The following is a 7,627-nucleotide window of genomic DNA, read 5'->3' as shown; positions in this document are numbered from 1 at the left end:
CCAAGTACTTGGTCCCCTGCCACCTACATGGAAGACTTGGATGGAGTTCCTGGTCCTGGCTTCAGCCTAGCCCAGTCTTAGCTAATGGGGCCATTTGGGGAGTTAACCAGCAGATGGAAGATTTCTTCCTCTTCCTGCCTCTCCCTCTATCACTCTTTCAAATAAAATATATATTTTTTTAAAAAATTCAAAATGTATATAGGAATGGAGCACAATTGTAGAGTGCTTTATTAAGATTTCTTACCTTGGGGCCGGCACTGTGGTGCAGTGGGTTAAACCCTGGCCTGAAGTGCCGGCATCCCATACGAGTGCCGGTTCAAGTCCCGGCTGCTCCTCTTCCAATCCAGCTCTCTGCTATGGCCTGGGAAAGCAGTAGAAGATATCCCAAGTGCTTGGGCCCCTGTACCCATGTGGGAGACCCAGAAGAAGCTCCTGGCTCCTGGCTCCTGGTTTCGGATCAGCATAGCTCTGGCCGTTGAGGCCATCTGGGGAGTGAACCAGCAGATGGAAGACCTCTCTCTGTGTAACTCTTTCAAATAAATAAAATAAATCTTTTTAAAGATTTCTTACCTCTTTTTCTATGTCTCTTTTACTGTTTTTATAATTAATGGTAAGATATTATCACTTCAAGATATCTTGTTTTAACAAAAGTTTTTTTATATGCTTCATGGTAAATACAAAGCAAAACTTATACACAGATTTACCAGGGGGGAAAGAAAAGCAAGATATAGATTAAGCCATCTTTGACACTGGCATCTCTTAATAGAAGTGCTGGTTTGAGTCCCAGATACTCTACATTTGATCCAGCTTCTTGCTAATGCACTCGGAAAGACAGTGGCGCAAGTACTTGTGTCTCTGCACCACATATGAGACCAGAATGGAGTTTTTGGCGCCTGGTTTCAGTCCAGCTGAGCCCTGGCAATTTTGAGCATTTGGAGAGTGAAACCAGCAGATGGAAGATCAATCTCTCTGGCTCATACAAATAAATGAATATTTTAAAAATTAATAAGCAAGAAATCAAAGTGTACCAGTAGAGAAATTCACTTAGCCCCATATGAAGATTATAAATTAGGGACAAAAGGAGGGCCTGGCATCATGGCCCATATGGGCACCAGTCTAGTCCTGGCTGCTCCACTTCAGATCGAGCTCCCTGAAGAGCAGTGGAGGATGATCAAAGTGCTTGGTCCCCTGACACCCACATGGGAAACCTCCAGGAATCTCCTGACTTCAGCCTAGCCCAGCCCTGGCTGTTGTAGCCATTTGGTGAGTGAACCAGCAGATGGAAGATCTCTTTCTCTCTCTTCCTCTCTGCAACTCTGCATTTCAAATAAATAAATCTTCTCCTAAAAAATACAGGAATTAGAGTAAAAACACAAAGAAGTATCAAAATGGCAGCAATTAAGACCATACCTAACAATAATTACCTTAAATGTTGATGAACTAAATTGTGCAATTAAAAGACACAGAATGACCTGAAAAGACAAGAAACTCACTCATCTCAGATCACACATAGACCAAAAGTGAAAGAATGGAATAAGATATTCCATGAAAGTGGAACCCCCCAAAAAAGGAGTAGTGAAACTTCCATCAGATAAAAGGGATTATAAATCAAAAGCAGCAAAAAGAGACCAGAGAGATCATTAAACAATGATAAAGGGCTCAATCCAGCAAAAAAGAAATAATACTTGTAAATACACATGCACCCAATGGTGGAGCACCCAACTACATAAAGCAAATATTAAGAAAATGGAGAGACAGACTCCAATATAATAATAGTAGGGAACTTTAACATCCCACTTTCAGAAACAGATCATCTAGAAAGAAAATAAACAAAGAAACAGCAGAGTTAAACAGCACTCGGGATCAACTGGATTTAATGGACATCTACAGAACTTTCCATCCAATAGCTATAGAATACATACTCTTCTCAAACAGCAAATGGAATGTTTTCCAGGATTGATCATACATAGAATCATACATAGAATCCGAGATGAAAATGGAGACATTACCACTGGCACAACAGAAATACAAAGGATTGTTAAGAAATTACCATCAACAATATATGGCCACAAATTCAAAAACCAAGATTGAGTCATGAGGAAACAGACTAGCTAAACAGACTAGCAAGTAGTAAGAGTGAATCTGTAATAAAAAACAAAAAACAAAAAACAAAAAAAACAAACAAAAAAAAACCACAAAACTAGGATCAAAGAAAAAGATAGGAGCTGAGGGTTTCACTGTTGAATTCTACCAAACTTTTATTTGAATTAACACCAATCAAAGATTATTTCAAAACTAGAAAATTCTCACAGATTCAGAGTCCAGCATTACTTGACACCAAAACCAGAAGAGGACACAACAAAAAAGAAAGCTACAGGCCAATATCCTTGGTAAACACAGATGTAAAAATCCTCAAATTTCTCACAAAATCCTCAGAATTCTCTAATACTATAATGAAAATATGTGTAAATTACTTGTATCTTTAATAAGAGGGTTGTTAATAGCTCCAATTTAAGGGATACACGACATAAAAAGATGTAAATTGTGACCTCAGAAACCAAATGTGGTGGGGGGAGGGAAGGATGTGTACTTCCATACTTTTTACACAGATTACAACTGTTATCAGCTTAAAATAGTCTGTTATAATTACAAGATATTTTATGTAAGCTTCATTTAAACAAAAAACTGAAGGCTATAGTAGATACGCAAAAGATTAAAAGTAAGGAGCTGATCTTCTGTATGTTAAGATAATCGAAAATGAATCTTGATGTGAATGGAAGGGGAGAGGGAGTGGGAAAGGGGAGGGTTGTGGGTGGGAGGGACGGTATGGGGGGGGAGCCATTGTAACCCATGAGTCGTACTTTGGAAATTTATATTCATTAAATAAAAGATAAGAAAAAAAAAGATTAAAAGTAAGGAATTTAGAGCATGCCAACAGAACAAATAACATAGTCACAAAGACAAGAGAGGAAAAAGGGAGGGATCTACACAGCAACCACAGCAGTAATCAGTCTTCACCTGCCAATATTTATTTTGAGTATTAATGGATTAAAATCTCCAATCAAAAGACAAGGTGGCTGAATGTATAAAAAGGGAAGTCCAAATTAAAGCCTTCTTAGAAGACACTTACTTCACCTTTAAGGGGGCACACAAAGACTGAAAGTGGAGGGATAGAAAATGGTATTGCACACAAGTGGAAACCTAAAGACAGGAGGGATAGCTATAGCTTAAGACCTTAAATAAACTGCAAAAAAAGAGACAGTGAAGATAATTACACGATGATGAAGGGGCTAAGTAATCTAAAGTATATAATAATTATAAATGATATGCACCCAACACTGGAACACCTAAATACATAAAGCAAATGTCAATATATCAGGGAGAAGAGATAAGATTGGACTACAGTAAGACCAGAGAACTTCAATACCCCAATTCCAGCAATGGATAATAGGGGGACATCAGAATTACACTACATGTTAAATTAAATGCAACTAACGGACATACACAGAAGAGCCCATCCAACAGTAGATACATATTCTCAAGAGCAAATAGAACATCCTTTAAGGTAGATAGTACATTAGGATACAAAATAACTCTTAACAAATTTAAGACTGAAATGATATCAAGTATCTTTTCCAATCAGAATAATATAAAATTATTCATTAGGGCCGGCTTTTTGGAGCAGTGAGTTAAACTGCCACCTGCAATGCCAACATCCCATACAGGCACTGGTTCAAGTCCCAGCTGCTCCAATTCCAATTAAGTTCTCTGTTAATGTGCCCAGGAAAGCAGCAGAAGATGGTCTGAGTATTTGGACCCCTGCACCCACATGGGAGACCCTGATGAATCTTCTGGCTCCTAGCGTCAGCATAGCCCACCCAATCTCCAGCTGTTGAGGCTATTTGGCGAGTGAACCAGTGGATGGAAGCCTGTGTTCTTTCTCTCTCTCTCGCTCTCTCACCCTCCCTCTGTCTACCTCTCTAACTCTGCCTCTCAAATAAAAAATACTTTTTTTAAAATAGTAATTACAGGAGGAATTCTAGAAAATTCACAAATACATGGAAATTAAACATGTTTATGAACAATCAATGGATCACTGAAGAAATTAAAGGCAAATATTAAAATATCTTGAGACAATTGAAAACAGAAAAAAAAAAATAGCAAACATTGGGAATGCACCAAAAGCAAGTTTTATGTGTGTAATAATTAACACCTACATAAAAGAGGAAAAAAAGATCGCAAACAAAAAAAGAAAAACAAATGACCCAAAGTTAGTAGAAGGAAAAAAAAATATGAAGATCAGAGCAGAAATAAATGAAACAGACAGGAAAATACAAAAGATCGACAAAACTAGAGCTGCTTTTTTACTTTTTTTTTTTTTTTTTTTTTTTTTTTTTTTTTTTTGACAGGCAGAGTGGACAGTGGGAGAGAGAGACAGAGAGAGAAAGGTCTTCCTTTGCCGCTGGTTCACCCTCCAATGGCCGCCGCTGCAGCCGGCGCACCGCGCTGATCCTGGCAGGAGCCAGGAGCCAGGTGCTTTTCCTGGTCTCCCATGGGGTGCAGGGCCCAAGCACCTGGGCCATCCTCCACTGCACTCCCTGGCCATAGCAGAGAGCTGGCCTGGAAGAGGGGCAACCGGGACAGAATCCGGCGCCCCAACCGGGACTAGAACCCGGTGTGCCGGCGCCGCAAGGTGGAGGATTAGCCTATTGAGCCACGGCGCCGGCTTTAGAGCTGCTTTTTTTGCAAAGATTAAAAAAAAAAAAACTTGACATACCATCAGATAGATTAAGAGACAAAACTCAAAATCAAGAGTGAAAAAGGAGACATTACAACTGATCCCACAGAAATAAAAAGGACAATATCATACTACTATGAACAATTAATTACATGCTAACAAATTAGAAAAACTAGAATGGACAAATTCCTAGTCACATATAACTCACCAAAACTGAATAATGAATAAATTAAAAATCTGAGCAGACCACTACTGAGTAAAGAGTTGAAACAGTAATTAAAAGCCTGCCATTGGGGCCGGTGCTGTGGTATAGCGGGTTAAAGCCTTGGCCTGGGGTGCTGGCATCCCATATGGGCACCAGTTCTAGTCCTCTTCCCATCCAGTTTTCTTCTATGGCCTGGGAAAGCAGTAGAAGATGGCCCAAGTCCTTGGGCCCCTGCACCCACATGGGAGACCTGGAGGAAGCTCCTGGCTCCTGGCTTCGGATCAGTGCAGCTCCGGCCATTGCGGCCATCTGGGGAGTGAACCAGCGGATGGAAGACCACTCTCTCTGTCTCTACCTCTCTCTGTAACTCTTTCAAATAAATAAAATAAATCTTTTTTTAAAAAAAAGCCTGCCATCAAATAAAAGACTAGGACCTGATAGCTCCACTGCTGAATTCTATCAAACATTTAAAGAATTAATACCAATCCTTCTCAAGTTCTTTCAAAAAACTAAAGAAGGAATACTGCCAACTCATTTGATGAGGTCAAAATTATTCTCAAAGCAAAATCAGACATGGACCCTACAAGAAACAAAAAATTACAGGCCAGTAAACCTGAAGAACATTAATTAAAAACTTCAATAAAACCCAACCAAATTGAAGAGCACATTAAAAGGATCACTCAACAGGATCAAAATGAGATTGTACTTACATTTAAAAAATTTACTTTGAGAGACAGTGAGAGAAAGAGGCAGAGAAATCTCCTATCTGCTAATTCACTTCCCCAAATGCCTCTAACAGCCAGGACTGGGCCAAGCCAAACCTCAGGGCCAGGAACTCAATCTGGAACTCCCACATGGGTGGTAGGAACTCAAGTACTTGATCTATCACCTGGCCTCATAGTGTGTACATTAGCAGCAAGCTGGAACTGAGAGCAGCAGCAGGACTTAAATCCTAGCACTCTGATATGGGATGCAGGCCTTCCAAGAAGTATCTTAACTGGTGTGCCAAATGCTACTCCCCAAAGTAGCATTTATACTAGTTGCAAGGATGGTTCAACATATGTAAATCTATAAATGCCATATTACTACAATACTACAGTGGAGGCTAAAAATTAACAAAAAAGCATTCATAAAATTCAATAATTATTATTTTAAAAAACCTCTTAAGTATAGAAGGGATGTGTCTTAACAAAGTAATAGTCATATATGACAAACCCACATCTAACATCATGTTCCACAGTGAAAAGCTGAAAGCTTTTCTTGTAAGATCAAAAACAAGAAAAGGATGCTCACTTTTCCCATTTTCACTCAACATAGTATTAGATGTGCTAGCCACAATTAGGTAAGGGAAAAAAATAAAGGGCATGTGGATTGGTAAGGATGAAGTCCAACTGTCCTTGTTTGTAGATACATGATCTTGCATTCAGAAAACCCTAGAATAATACTGCTTGAAAAAAGAATTCAGTAAAATTGCAGGGCACAAAATCATTCTAACAATGAACTATCTGACCTGGTACTCAACCACATGAATCCATGAATCTTTAAAAATTCCCTTTATGACAGGATTCTGAAAGCCTCTTTTTAGGGGCCAGCACTGTGGTATAGTGGGTAAAGCTACTGCCTGTGGCACTGGCATCCCATATGGGCACCAGTGGGTGTCCCAGCTGCACCTCTTCCAATCCAGCTCTCTCCTATGACCTGGAAAAGCAGCAAATGGCCCAAGGGATTGGGCTCCTGAAGACAAGCAGCAGCTCCTGTCTCCTGATAGGACCAGTACTGGCCATTCCAGCCATTTGGGGAGTGAACCAGGGGGTAGAAGACCTTTTTCTTTGTCTCCCCCTCCCCCTCTCCATCTGTAACTCTACTTCTCAAATAAATAAAAATTTAAAAAATAAATAAACCTCTTTTGGGTTATCCTACTCCTCCGCAGCTTCCCAACTTTTTTTTTTTTAACATTTATTTATTTATTTGAAAGAGTTTCACAGAGACAGGAGAGGCAGAGAGAAAAGTCTTACATCTGCTGGTTTACTCCCCAGATGGCTGCAATGGCTGGAACTGTGCTGATTCGAAGCTAGGAGCCAGGAGCCTCTTTCGGATCTCCCATGCAGGTGCAGGGGCCCAAGGACTTGGACCATCTTCTACTGCTTTCCCAGGCCGGATCAGAAGTGGAGCAGCTGGGTCTCGAACCCATGCCCACATGGGATGCTGGCGCTCCAGGGCAGGGCGCTAACCCACTGTGCCAGAGCCCCAGCCCCCCAACTTAACTTTATTGATGGGCACAGGGCTCAATTTTAACTCACATCTTTTAAGAAGCAATCTGGGCAGTCTATTACAAACCAGGTTTATTTACACCACTCAATTCAACAGGCACCTGGATTCATTAAAGATTCTCCATAACACAGTGAGTAGTGTACCATTTTATTATACTGCAATTATGTATATTGTCCTTACATACCAAATAGTTTCCATGATTCCTGGTACTTACGCAGCCTACTTTGCATGTGCCACATTTCCCTCACCTCCTGCCTTGTTTTACTGGTAAGTTGGGCAACAGTGAGCAAGGGTTGAGGTGCAGCAGGTTAAGCCTCTACATGGCACACCCACATTCCACAATGGAATGCCAGTTTGAGTCCCACCTACTCCACCTTGGATCCAGGTTCCTGCAAATACATCCTGGGATGCAG

This window comes from Oryctolagus cuniculus, chromosome X (genome assembly GCF_051225735.1).
Source record: "Oryctolagus cuniculus isolate XC-2025 breed Fujian yellow rabbit chromosome X, ASM5122573v1, whole genome shotgun sequence".
Taxonomy (NCBI): Eukaryota; Metazoa; Chordata; class Mammalia; order Lagomorpha; family Leporidae; genus Oryctolagus; species Oryctolagus cuniculus.
The sequence above is the reverse complement of the archived record's forward strand: the minus strand, read 5'-3'. Positions refer to the sequence as shown.